Source organism: Staurois parvus, unplaced genomic scaffold, assembly GCF_062004578.1.
Source record: "Staurois parvus isolate SC_StPar_1 unplaced genomic scaffold, SC_StPar_1.0 ptg000277l, whole genome shotgun sequence".
Lineage (NCBI taxonomy): Eukaryota > Metazoa > Chordata > Amphibia > Anura > Ranidae > Staurois > Staurois parvus.
In genome coordinates, this window is record NW_028318073.1 from 2,754,487 (window position 1) to 2,768,191 (window position 13,705).

Sequence of the window (13,705 nt, forward strand, 5' to 3'; positions counted from 1 at the left end):
CTGACACCAATGATGGGACACTATTCCTCCCACTGACACCAATGATGGGACACTATTCCTCCCACTGACACTAATGATGGGACACTATTCCTCCCACTGACACCAATGATGGGGCATGATTCTTCCCACTGACACCAATGATGGGGCACTATTCCTCCCACTGACACCAATGATGGGGCACTATTCCTCCCACTGACTAATGATGGGGCACTATTCCTCACACACTGACACTAATGATGGGGCACCATCATTGGTGTCAGTGGATGAAATAGTGCCCCATCATTGGTGTCAGTGGGAGGAGTAGTGCCTCATCATTGGTGTCAGTGGGAGGAATAGCACCCCATCATTGGAATACCATACTGAAATAGCATACCATATTAAAATCAAATCTGATGTTTTTTCATTTTTATTTAGTGTGCATTGGAAGAGGGGTAGTCTTATACGGCGAGTATAGCTCAAACCCTATATTTTAGCAGGAAAAGTAGGGGGTCGTCTTATACGCCCAGTCGTCTTATACGCCGGAAAATACGGTACATTACAAGGTGTTTAACAAACATTTTTTAAAAATGCTTTTCTCTTTGCTAGGGAAATTGATTTTTAGCAAACAGTGTACTTTCCCATTTTTTTTTTCACAGGTTTGAGCTGCAACCTCTGTATTTGAGGTCTGTTGCGAACTACGAAAGAAAATTGCCATTGTAGCATCAGGACCTGGTACACCCAGCAAGAGATGAGGGGCGCATGCCTTTGATACCTGATAATAGCTATGCCCATGTGTTTAAAACTTCATGAACTAACACAAATGCTTCAAACTGAGGGAAATTCCACTTCAGTGTCATATGAAGATAAGCAACAAAGTGACACACTAAACAGAAAATTGTCATCAATACTTTCCATAATTTTCCTTTCCTGGCTTGTCCTCACGTCAGCACACTCTGGTCGATTGATATTAGCCAATCTCCTGGTTGCAATACAGGTATAAATGTTTACACGGATTCCATCTTGAAGCTTCTGGGCTCTAAAAATTGGTTCAGAGCTCTTAGGCCCAGAAATGGCCTGATAACTCCTGAGGCTTTGGGTACCAGAAAAACTGAGGAATAGACTTTCTCTTGTTGTCCCTGGGGGACCGGCAAAATTGCTTCCTTCTGCTGCAATTTGATGATATAATCTCGCAGGACTTTTCTTTTCCTCTGATTTTGTGGGCATTCTGTCTGTGTGAAAATATTTGATGGTTTCTCTCGAAATTTTATTTTGTACCCACGCTTCAACGTTTCCTGAACCCATTGATCCGTGATCTTCACCGTCCATACCCTCCAAAAAGATGCCAGCCTGGTGCCCATTTGGTGGGGCCGGGCGGACAAACTGGCAAAAAGATTTGTTGGCCTTCTTTGCTGATTGTGCTGCCCTGGACTTTACGCCTCATAAAAATGAGCTTTGCATCCCTCTTTATTGCAGCCTCGCATATTCTTGTCCCGATCTATGTGATCTGGCTTCCCGACCTCTTCTTGAATCAAGTTGGTTAAAATGAAAAGGTGCTGTCGGTTCCTCGCAATTTGTGGTAGTAGACCCGATTTCCCACCTGTGACCCATAGCGCTTGTTTTTTGTTTTTTTTTAACATTCTTTATTTTTTAAGAAGTACAGAACACAGTGAGATGGATGCCATCTAAACAGGCGTTGGCCCAGAAACATTCAAGACATATAATAAATCAATTGTAACAGCAAGACAACATTGTATCATGCAAGAAGTCGAGCACCATAACTATATGGTGAGCCTGCGAAACTAAACAAACGAGGTAAGCATCCTATCCACATACGCAGAACAAAAAAAACAGTAGAAGAGAATAAAGAAAAAGAGTGAAGAACAGAAACCGCGAGACAAGGGTAGAGAAGGGACTTCAAGCCACTGAGCGTAGCAGGGACTCAGAATCACTAAAACAGCCTGCTGGCGGGACTTGTCTTCTTGTTCATAAACTGCAGCCATGATACTTTCCATTGAGTATATTTCTTCAATCCTAGTCAGCCACATGGAGGTAGAAGGGGGAACCTCCTGTTTCCAGAGAAACGGTATGTAAGCACGAGCAGCATTGATCAGATGTACTGATAAGGAGTTCTTGTAACATTTCCTGGAGAGGTCAGAATGGAGCAGTAGATACCTAGTGGCTAGTTTTCTACAGGACTAAAATATATGAAGGAATGAGCCGTCTCCCTCCCTACAGTGCCAGCAGATCTTTATTGCCTCTGGATAGATCTGATGTAAAATGACCGGGACCCAATACCATCGTGTGAGCAACTTGTATCCCAACTCCTGGTATTTGCTCGACAGGGAGGAGCAATGGGCAAAATACAAAATGTGGTCTCTGCTCAGTGGAAAAAGTCCTACCCAGCTCCTCCTCCCACTTAAGAAGATACGGTGGCACAAAAGAGTCAGCCGGTTGACTGAGCAAATTGTAGGACAACGAGATTGCATGGGATGTAGGATCAGGATTAACACAAAGATCCTCAAAAGGTGCATTAGCACCCAGGCCTATCCCTCCATGGGTCAGGGAGGACAAGAAATGAATGAGTTTCTGTAATCTCCAATTGTCTAAGGGTGGAACAAACATCTGTTGTATTTCCATGGGAGCCTTCATCTGCTGACCAGCCATGAAATCCCGAAGACGGAATATGACTCTAGAAAAAAAGAGACAGGAATCTCCTATCCGAGATCCCCAGTGGAAAACAAGGTTTACACAATACAGGGTATAATCAGGAAATCGTAGAACGCACTAGCTGATCACCCTCACATCGTTTCATAACACCTAGAGTAGCGCCCATCAAAGGGTGGGTTTTGACGGCTGGAAGTCTGCTACGATCCATCCACAGTGGACAGTGAAGAGGAACATCCGTGAAACACTGCTCCATCTCTAAATTCGAAAAATCCAAACTAACAGAGCGCCTGCAGACATCAAGGAAGTGTCCTTCTGGTCGATGAATGTCTCCAGAGAGGGAGCCTCTTTTACACCCTGTGAGCTGCACCCATCCATCCCTTAAGGGAACTTTGGCTTTTTCCTGAATACTCATCTAAAGTCCCAGGACCTATCCATCTGGAGAGGGAGTTAATCTTATACCTGGCCCATCTCAGATGACCAATTGATAACATCAGATTATATTAATCAAACGCGCATTATATTACGCGTTCCGGTGAGTGCACATTTCTTCCATATCTGATTGCACAAGCATCGCATTTTGGATAAACGCAGGATATATACGAGCACCTACAGTCACCTTATGAACTTTTTAGATATTTTATGCTATTTATTTACATCTTTTTACTATATTTTTAGCGCTGCACACTCTTGTTTATACTGCTCCATCTCTACCCATTGTCTATGACCCCCGTCCCTACATCAGGCGAGGATCCCAGCAAGATGTACTGTAGATAAATAACAAACTGAGTCTGGGAAAGCAATCCCTCCTTGATTCTTAGGCAACAACAAGTAGGAGTGAGAAATATGTGGAGGAGATTTTGCCCAAATGAAATGCAATAAGGCATCACACACCTGCTTCTAGAGGAATCGCTATTGGGAGAGTCTGGAATAGATATAAAAGTCAGGGCATGAAATTCATTTTAAGTATTGCATTCTTACCCGTTCTCGAATGAGTCAAATCAGCCCATTTATGAAGGTCTGCTGTGATAGCCCTTAGGGCAGGGGGAAAATTGGCCTTAAATATCTGATCATGGGTGTGTGTAGAGACATTCAGAAGCTCTGATTTATGATTATTAATTTTGAAATTCGAGAGAGATCCATCAGCTCTTCCAAAAGATTGAGGGCTGCAACAAAAAACAGAAGATCAATGAGCAAAGGCCGCCACCTTATGTTGTGTAAGGCCCATGGCTATACCCCTAACATTCTGATTCATTCGGATATGTCTCAAAAGGGGTTCCAGAGTCAAGATGAATATCAGGGGGTGACAAGGGACACCTCTGCTGGGTCCCATTTAACTAGGAAAAATATGCGGAGGTGGCCTCATTGGTTCTGATTGCCGTTAAAGGGTGAGAATAGATGGTGTTAATCCAAGTAAGGAATCTCTGTCCCATCCCACATGTCTGAGCGTCTCCTTTAGGAAAATCCAGTCCACCCTGCATCCGTGGAAAGCAGACACATGGAGAGTTTGCAGGAATGAGCCTAGTGAATGACATTTAGGACCCTGGTGGTATTGTCCTTCGCTTCCTTAGATGGCATAAAACCCACCTGGTCAGGATGGGTTATCTCCTGAAGGAGAGGCTGCAGCCAAAGTGAAAGGATTTTCGTAAAGATTTTTAGGCCTGTGTTCAAGAGTGATAGCACTTGTTTTGATGCCCCGTCTGCGTCCCAATGTCTGAGCCAAAAGCCCTTTTCATCGTTACTGCGCCATGAGCCTGTCTAGAAGTGTCTCTAGGTCTATGGAGGATTCTGCTGAAAAGCGGCAGTGAAATTTAGTTCTTCAAGGGCTGTAATGATCATTGATGTCTCTACTGTAGATTTTAGTGCTGTCTCTACATTTTCTACCCAAACCTTTAGAGCCCTTGAGACCGAGGATAGGGCTATAGCCGGACGACAGGCTGCACCAGCAACGGAGTACATCTTTTTCAGATTAGCATCCACCCTCTTGTCCATTGGGTCACTGAAGGTGGTAGAGTCTTCCTGCAGCAGGGAAACTTGGCTCACTAGACAGTGTAGGGGTGCATCTACCCAAAGAGAGGCTTGAATGGATACAGCTTTGCAAAGCGATTTTGCAAACCTTTGCTTTTTATCTCTGGCTTCTCCCATTCCTCTTCAATCAATTCCCAGGTTTCTGTTATGACCAGGAATGAAGCTCCCTGTTTCTTTAGGTTTGGGAAATATCTTTAAATGTTTTCTGGAGGTTGAGGGTCCTGTTCCCAGCCTAACAGCTGTGATATAGGGGTCAATGAGGTGAAAATCGAATAGATGCTCAGGAGAATCCTCCACCACCGACAAAAACTTTGAGGATAAATCACGTATTAAAGGAAGACTTTGCTGTTGCTCTGAAGGGCTTTTTTATTTAGATTCAAGATCGCTTATGGAACCACTTGTACCGGCCATCAACTACATACTCTAGGCTACCGCCTCATGGATATATTTGACTGTATGAGCCTCTGTCTTTTGCATTTGGCACACAAGAGTTTGCCAGGAGTGTAGGGAGCTGCTCAAGCCTAGCATAGCCCCTCTGAGTATCAACCCATCTTCACTTGTTCCATGGCCGGAGTTTTACTGCAGTGGGTGAAATGCTTTTACATCTGGAGCGGGGCTCAGAGCGAGGAAAAAATAAGCGATGACAGGACTTTCCTTTCCGTGGTTGACTTTTCTTAGGGCTTCTGCTCCTAAAAAGACCAGGCAACACATTAGGGCCTCATGTTGCTGCTCCTAAACATGAGTTTAGGAGCTTTTGGCAAAATAATCGCGTTCAGGAGAGGAACGTTTTGGCCAAAAACCGCTAAACATTTAAACAGGGCTAAACGCTAGCCACGTTTATCGCTTGGGCATATATCCATGTCAATGAAAAATACTCTGGCCAATCAAATGAATAAACATCCAAGCGCTAAACATGGATAAACACAGCTAAACACAGTACCACATTTACATGTGTTTTTGCCATGTTTAGCGTTTTTCTGCTTCCAGAAGAGTTTAACGACTAGATGAGTCCATGTGTACATAAAGCCTAAATATATGTGTGCAGCACTCTTTTACATCACAGTCCCTCGTAGCCCCCTCCTACCTTTCTGCAGACCTTTCTGCCTCCTGTGGCTGTGGAAAGTTCCAGAACAGAAAACATTTTTTTTTAATTGCACCGCCCCTTTAGATCATTGGCCATCTTTTCCTGACAGTCTCAGCAGTCTATTCCCAGGATGGCAAGAAGGGCAGGCTCCACTAAGAGGACTGGAAGCTGAAAAGCAAGGTATGTCAGCAGAACACATAGCAGGCAAGCGTGCTGGCAACAGAAGGTACTTACCAGTCCTTCCTCCTGCCGCTCAGGCTCCCAGCCTTTAGCTTCCTCCATTGCTAGGCAATGGGCTCTACTGTTCCCTGCCCCCTTGTGTGCCAGAAAGCCAGCGAGAGTGGCCGGCACGATCCCTAAAGACAGGAGCTGAGGAGGAAGAGAGCAAGGTAGCTAATCACCGCCACAGCCAAAAAACTATGCTTTTTAAGCATTATATTGCCAATGGCCCTGGCACAGAGGCTTTACCTCTATTGTGCTGGAACTTCCAACCCTAGGAGAGGCTGAACCTGAAGGGGGAAGTAATTTCATATCCCATCGGTGGCCTGATGACCAAAAACAGAGAACTTGAGAGGAAGGGAGGGCCTCCTTTTTATTAAGCTAGAAGAATGTGGCCCTGGGGGGTCAGGAGGAGTTAACCAGAGTGTGCTGATGTGAGGAAAGCCAGGAAATAGAAATTAACACAGACAATCCAAATACTGTAGAATAAGAAACCAGGCCACATGAGGCTCCAATCAGGAAATCCACCAGAAGCAATAAATGCATCCCAGCCAAACGTCTGTCCTATGTTGCTTGCATAGCATTAAAACCAGAGCCAGATTCATGGGATGTGGATCCGAGCATTTGAGAAAACCCCTTACAAGAAACAGATTTATAGAACCAAGATTCGAAATGGCACTAATATAAGGAGTAGTTGATGAGGGGAGGTGTTGGAATACGTTGTTCATGTATCTTGTGCAACAACTACCAAAGGATACAGTAGACATACAGTTGCGAGAAAAAGTATGTGAACCCCTTGGGATTACGTGGAGTTTTGCATGAATTGGGCATAAAATGTGCTCTGAACGTCATCTAAGTCACAGCAATAGAAGAACACAGTCTGCTGAACATAATACTACACAAACATTAGATGTTGCCATGGTTTAATTGCACATAACATGTAAACATTCACAGTGCAGGGAGGAAAAAGTATGTGAGGCCCTAGCTTAATGACTTCTCCCAGAGCTAATTGGAGCCAGGAGTGAGCCAACCTTGACTCCAATCAGTGTGATGATATTGGATGTGTTGCTGACAGCTGTCCTGCCCTTAAAAAACACACACCTGTTTTGGGTTTACTGGTTTCAAGAAGCACTGTCTGATGTGAACCATGCCTCACAGAAAAGAGCTCTCAGAAGACCTACGATCAAGAATTGTTGACTTGCATGAAGCTGGAAAGGGTTACAAAAGTATCTCCTTGAGCCTTGATGTTCATGTGTCCACGGTAAGACAGACTGTCTACAAATGGAGAAAGTTTAGCACTGTTGCTACTCCCCCTAGGCATGGTCGTCCTGTAAAAATGACTGCAAGAGCACAGCGCAGAATGCTGCATGAGGTAAAGAAGAATCCCAGAGTGTCAGCTAAAGACCTACAGAAATCTCTGGCACATGCTAACATTTTTGTTGACACATCTACAATAAGGAAAACATTAAACAAGAATGGAGTACATGGGAGGACACCACGGAGGAAGCCATGGCTGTCCAAAAAGAATATTGCAGCACGTTTGAAGTTTACAAAAGAGCACCTGGATGTTCCACAGCACTACTGGCAAAATATACTGTGGACAGATGAAACCAAGATTGAGTTGTTTGGGAAGAACACACAACACTATGTGTGGAGAAAAAAAGGCCCAGCACACCAACATCAAAACCTCATCCCCACTGTAAAACATGGCGGAGGGAGCATCATGGTTTGGGGCTGCTTTGCTGCCTCAGGGCCTGGACGGATTATTGTCATTGATGGGAAATGAATTCCAGAGTTTATCAAGACATTTTGCAGGAAAACGTACGACCATCTGTCCGCCAACTGAAGCTCCGCAGAGGATGGGTGATGCAACAGGACAATGACCCAAAGCATACAAGTAATTCAACAAAACAATGGCTGCAACAGCACAGAATACGCCTTCTGGAGTGGCCCAGTCAGAGTCCTGACCTCAACCTGATTGAAATGCTGTGGCATGACCTTAAGAGAGTGATTCACACCAGACTTCCCAAGAATATTGCTACACTGAAACAGTTTTGTGAAGAGGAGTGGTCCAAAATTACTCCAGATCGTTGTGCAGGTCTGATCTGCAACTACAGGAAATGTTTGGTTGAGGTTATTGCTGCCAAAGGAGGGTCAACCAGTTATTAAGTCCAAAGGTTCACATACTTTTTCCTCCCTGCACTGTGAATGTTTACATGTTATGTGCAATTAAACCATGGCAACATCTAATGTTTGTGTAGTATTATGTTCAGCAGACTGTGTTCTTCTATTGTTGTGACTTAGATGACGTTCAGAGCACATTTTATGCCCAATTCATGCAAAACTCCACGTAATCCCAAGGGGTTCACATACTTTTTCTTGCAACTGTATATTCTTCAACCACTAGATTGCAGTGTTTATAAGTTTGTAGCTGCATCCAGGGGCGGACTGACCATTTGGAAACTCGGGCACTGCCCGAGGGCCCGGGGTCAGTAGGGGGCCCCATGACATGCCCCTGGTACCTTTTTCATAGGCTTTTTTGAGTATGGGCAAAGACACAGGGGCCCCAGGATCCCCTATTGCCCGGGGGCCCCATGAGTTGTCAGTCCGCCCCTGGCTGCATCTACGTTAATCTAATATCTATTCTCTGAATAAATAAGGTCCTGTTTCCTGTTAGCAGAGAAACAGCAGATAAACACATGTGGACTGTGCACTGTCTGTTCTGTAGGGCTATATACAGAATCTCTAACAAATTGGCAATCAAAGTGTGATAGCAATGAAAGCTGAAAATTGGCCTGGGCAGGAAGGAGATGGAAGTGTCCAGTACTGAAGTGATTAAATATGGCATAACATAATATCTTGATCTGAAGGCCAAGCTTTTCACTTCAATAGTGGGATTGGTATTTACGTTTAATTGATGCATCTTGTACTATGTACTAGTCCTACTGTCAGCATCCCATAATATAGGAAATCCCTGGCAGAACATTGTCTTTGCCCAGTCTTTCTGCCCAGAATAGAGAAATGCACCATAAGATTGAGTTATTCCTAGTTGTAACATACACTGGCAGAAAAAGATTATCTTCTGACAGCCTGTGCAGAATTACCATTTTACACGCAGCAACTGATACACTTTGGATGTAGGACGCTTTCCTCCAATCTTAGAGCTGAACCTTTGATGTTACCTGTGTTGTAAGGAATAGCAAGAATATATAAGCATCTCATTACATACAGTTATTGTACAGTTATGTGATCAATTATGGTTAAGCACTCTTGTAATCAGAACAACCTTGTCAGGCCTCATAGCTAGCGCTGTAGTTAACCACAGCTGATCAACATGTAAATACACTTGCAGGTAATCTGCAGTACTTTCCTAACGCTGTCACAGCGTGAGGAAAGTATTGCTGATAACCGGCAACTGTGAAAGGATTAATCTACATTGATAATCAGTGCCCTGATTATCAGTGCAGCCCCAAAAGTGCCCATTAGAGCCCAACAGTGCTGCCCATCAATGCCCAACAGTTCTGCCTATCAGTGCCCATCATTGCTGCTTATTAGTGCCTATCAGTGCTGTATATCAGTGCAGCCTCATCAGTGCCTCTTCATCAATACCCACCACTGCTGCCTCATCAGTGCTGTCTATCAGTGCCGCCTCATCAGTGCCCATCAGTGCTACCTATCAATGCAGCCTCATCAACGCACATCAGTGAAGGTGAAAATTACCTGTTTGCAAAATTGTATACTAGAAGCAAAGAAAAACTTTTTTTTTAAATTATTTTTTTCATTTATAGTGCAAAAAATAAAAAAAAGTGATGATTAAATACCATCAATAGAAAGCTCTATTTATGGGAAAAAAAATGGTAAAGATTTCATATGAGTACAGTGTTGCATGACCGCGCAATTGTCATTCAAAGTGTGACAGCGCTGAATGCTGAAAATTGGCCTGGGCAGGAAGGGGTTAAAAGTGCCCAGTAGGCAAGTGGTTAAAGTGATACCAAGCTCATTTTTTTTTACATCAATCATTCTAAAATATCAGGTATCTGTTCTGTTTTTTTAAGTCTCTTACAGTTGTTTTCTCCCTATCCTCCAATGATGCACCTCACTGCTATTAGTGTAGAGAGAGAGCAGTGTCGTTACTTTTGGTCACATACTCCACTCTCTGTGCACTATAATTCTCATAGAGCTGAATATGTCTGCAGGAAGATTTGTAATCCATCTTGGGGCTGAGCAGGAAAGGGTGACTACATTCACAAACACAAGGGTGGCATGGAGAATAGGAAGACAGAGAACAGTAGATAAAGCTTGCATATTATTAATGAAACAAGGAAGAGACATAGAAAGCTCATTTTACCTATATCTAAACATATTGCTTGTATTTTATTTTATTAAAAATGTGAGTTTAGTGCAGCTAAACAGTAATTTTAAACAATCAGCCACAACATGCTGATTGTACAACAAATAAGTAGAAAAACACTGATAAAGGTTATCCCTCTGCTTTTCCTACATGTTCAGGGTAAGAGATTGACGACACTGTACAATGACAGAGAAGCTATTTGGCTCTACATGCTGACTATCCTTCTGCCAGTTCTACTGGGAAAGCTGATCTCAAGACAAAGTACTTACACAGGTATTACAGATACACAATTAAAAATTTGATCTATGGGTGATTCACATGATTTGCACCCAATACTTCCTCTACTGAGATAAAACGTAACCCCACAGTGGTTTTAAGGGTTATTTTGTCATTGTAAACACAGTTTATTGGAGGAAATTGAACACTGCATTGTAAGAATACCTTAATGCTCTGGAAGTACTGTATATTTACAGAAAAAGATGTTACAAAATCATAAAGAGAACAATAAAGCAACAGAGAAATAAAAGAAAGGCGTTTAGAAGGCAGAATACTTGCAATGTCTTTAGTTTAAGCAGAGTCCAATTGTCCGAGCAAAAAGGTTGCCTTCGCTCTCAAGTCCGTTAGATGTTTCTTGATTGATGTTAAATGAAAGCTCCTCTCTCCAGGCCTGTTAACCTTTTTCTATGATATTAAAGGGGTGTCGCCTAGGAACAAATTACCAACCATACAGTTTTGGGATGGGTACTAGGCAGCCCACAAGTTAATGACCAAGTCCCAACTGCAGTTTCATACTAATATTAATAACTTCCAGTATGAGCAGGTGGTATTCTAGCAACTGGCAGATTAATATTCAGAATTATATTTCCAACCCATGGATACCAAACACAGCACACCCTTGTCACCTAGGAGGGAAGATACTGCTTTCTTCTCTCTCCTGTATGCTAATATAGTCATGTATGGCCTTGTTTGACTCACATTAAAATGATCGATAAATATATACCTAATATTAATGTGTCCAGTTCCTGCTGAACTTTATGAATTGTATGTGGAATGGTTACATGTGGAATGGACGTTTTATGGCATGCTCTTCATCCTAGAGCCCTAATGGCCTAACAGGTCATGGCTGACTGAGTTATTGTTTTATGATCGGGCAGAGGAAAGTGGTTTTCAAAGCAGACCTCCTGCATCAGACTAATTAGCGGTTTACAGCTCTGGAACTTCATCTGTGTTTTATTTAAGATAAGAGGCCCTTTTGATGTCTGTTCAACTTACAGTTACAAATTCCATTTCAAGAGGGAAGAGGAAGGAAAGGAGAAACAAAATGTCCTAACAAGATGGCTATCACGTACATCTTCCATGTCTCTGTTGCACACAGTCGTCACAGTGAGGTCATCGCTTCAGGTTTATTATTTAACAGAGCCAAGCAAAGCAGATCCAGTCTTTGTGTGACTCAGTGACCAGATGGTGATAGCACCAGCTGGTCCATCAAGACTCCTGGTGGGACAGGAGATCTCGTTAAAGTCGTGGAAGTCGGCGTCCCCTCTCGCTGCTTGTAATAGCAATCGAGAGGTACATGACTGGTCAGCAAGTGGATAATTTGTCCCAACCCTCAAACATTCACTTTTGCCAGACAACTTGGTCTGTTTCAGGAAGTTGAAAAATAACAGACATTTTGGAGAGATCAGCAGAAGATTAAAACAAAGAAATATATTTTGCACCTTCAAACGTCTTGTAGCTATAGTGCTACACCCTTAAGAGCTGCTGGTTTTGGGTTCCCCTTATGTCCTGCACAGCCAGGCAACATGCATTTTCCAAACTTGTATGCAGATTCAGTAACCAGTCTATAGGCTTGTTATTTTTTTCTTTTATTTGGGGATAATCAACTTGGATGGGGTCTATGGATATATGGTATGTCCAACTCAAAGTGGAGTTCCACTCGCCCTAACAAGAACTAAAGTCAGCAGCTACAAAAACTGTAGCTGCTGACTTTTAAAAAACAGCCACTTATCTGTCCCTCGGTCCCATGGTGTGTCCCCTGCAGCCCGTTTCACTGGCCGTTCTGGATTCCAGGAGGCCGGCATCTTCAGTGTGGGCACCCGGCTGTGATAGCTTGCGGCTTCACAGCCGGGTACCCACTGCGCATGCACGAGTAGCGCTGTGCTTCATGAATGGTCCTGCAGTCTTCTGGAACCTGTCACGTGTCTCAAAGACTACAGGGATGGAGGACACCTTCCGTTTCCGATTACCTAGGTGATCGGACCAGAAGTGGGAGTGGGTACCTGTCAATCCTTAATGGGGAGCGGGGGAGCAGTCCTTAAAGCAGAACTTCCCCTTTTGGGTGGAGCTCCGCTTTAACCAAGACAAACTTCACAAAATGTAGGATCCTAGACTTTCTACTCTGGAGCGGAAACAGTCTCTTCACACATCAGTAACACAGTCTTTGTGAGGAGCGCTTGGTGTCTTCAGACCCTAGCTAGAACTACCCATGCACCTGGCTGTCTTTTGAAGAGTATGCTGAAGCAAGAGATTCTGATACAGGCTTACAGCACTGTCCCGGGGAGCACTGGCTAAGTATAACACCTAGCAGCCCTTTCTCTAGTAGGCCCTGGGCGTGTGGAGGTACTCACACTGTCCTTGTGTCTTGCAGCTTTGGATGAACTGCTTTCAGGCATTTGCTGGGCTGGTTCCCTTCAAAGCTAGCAGGCTGCCCTTCCTTGGTGGACAGTAAGGTGGTGGAGCCCCCTCTGTCAGCTTCCTTCTGACCTCCAGCCTGGAGGCAGACCCCCCTCCTCCAGGGTTCCCTTCCAGGCTAACAACAACATTATTCAGTACTCTGTCTTCCACCTAACTCCCCTGCTGGCAAGGCTTTCTCATATTTATGGGCCAATCTGGCACACTGTCAGGCCTCCTCCTGTCAGACCCCTTTGAATATGCAGGCCTCCATCCACTGACTTCTTGAAACTTCTCCAAGCTTCTAGAGCAGGGGGAGGTAACAGATGACTGATCTGTAGAGCTCTCCAGCCTGACCTGAAGTAAACCCTCTGACTCACATCCAGGCTTCTAGCAAGCCTCTTACTACACTAACAAACTATGTACATAGCTGTAGGACAAAATCTATCCTTAAATCCAGATCTGCATGTTAATAGACTTTAGGAACTTACCATAAAGGGGAAAAGTGGTCATGCAGAGAGAGTACAATCTTTTAAAATACGATCTGATTTCCTAAGGAACCACTTAAATTGGTATTAAATCCAAAAACAAATATTTAATATACAGTATTGAAGGTTACTACCCTGGATTGAGAAGCACTAGAGACACTTCTGGACAGCAGCAATGTCAATCTGGGGATAGGGTAATGTTAGATGCACTAACGGAGTTAG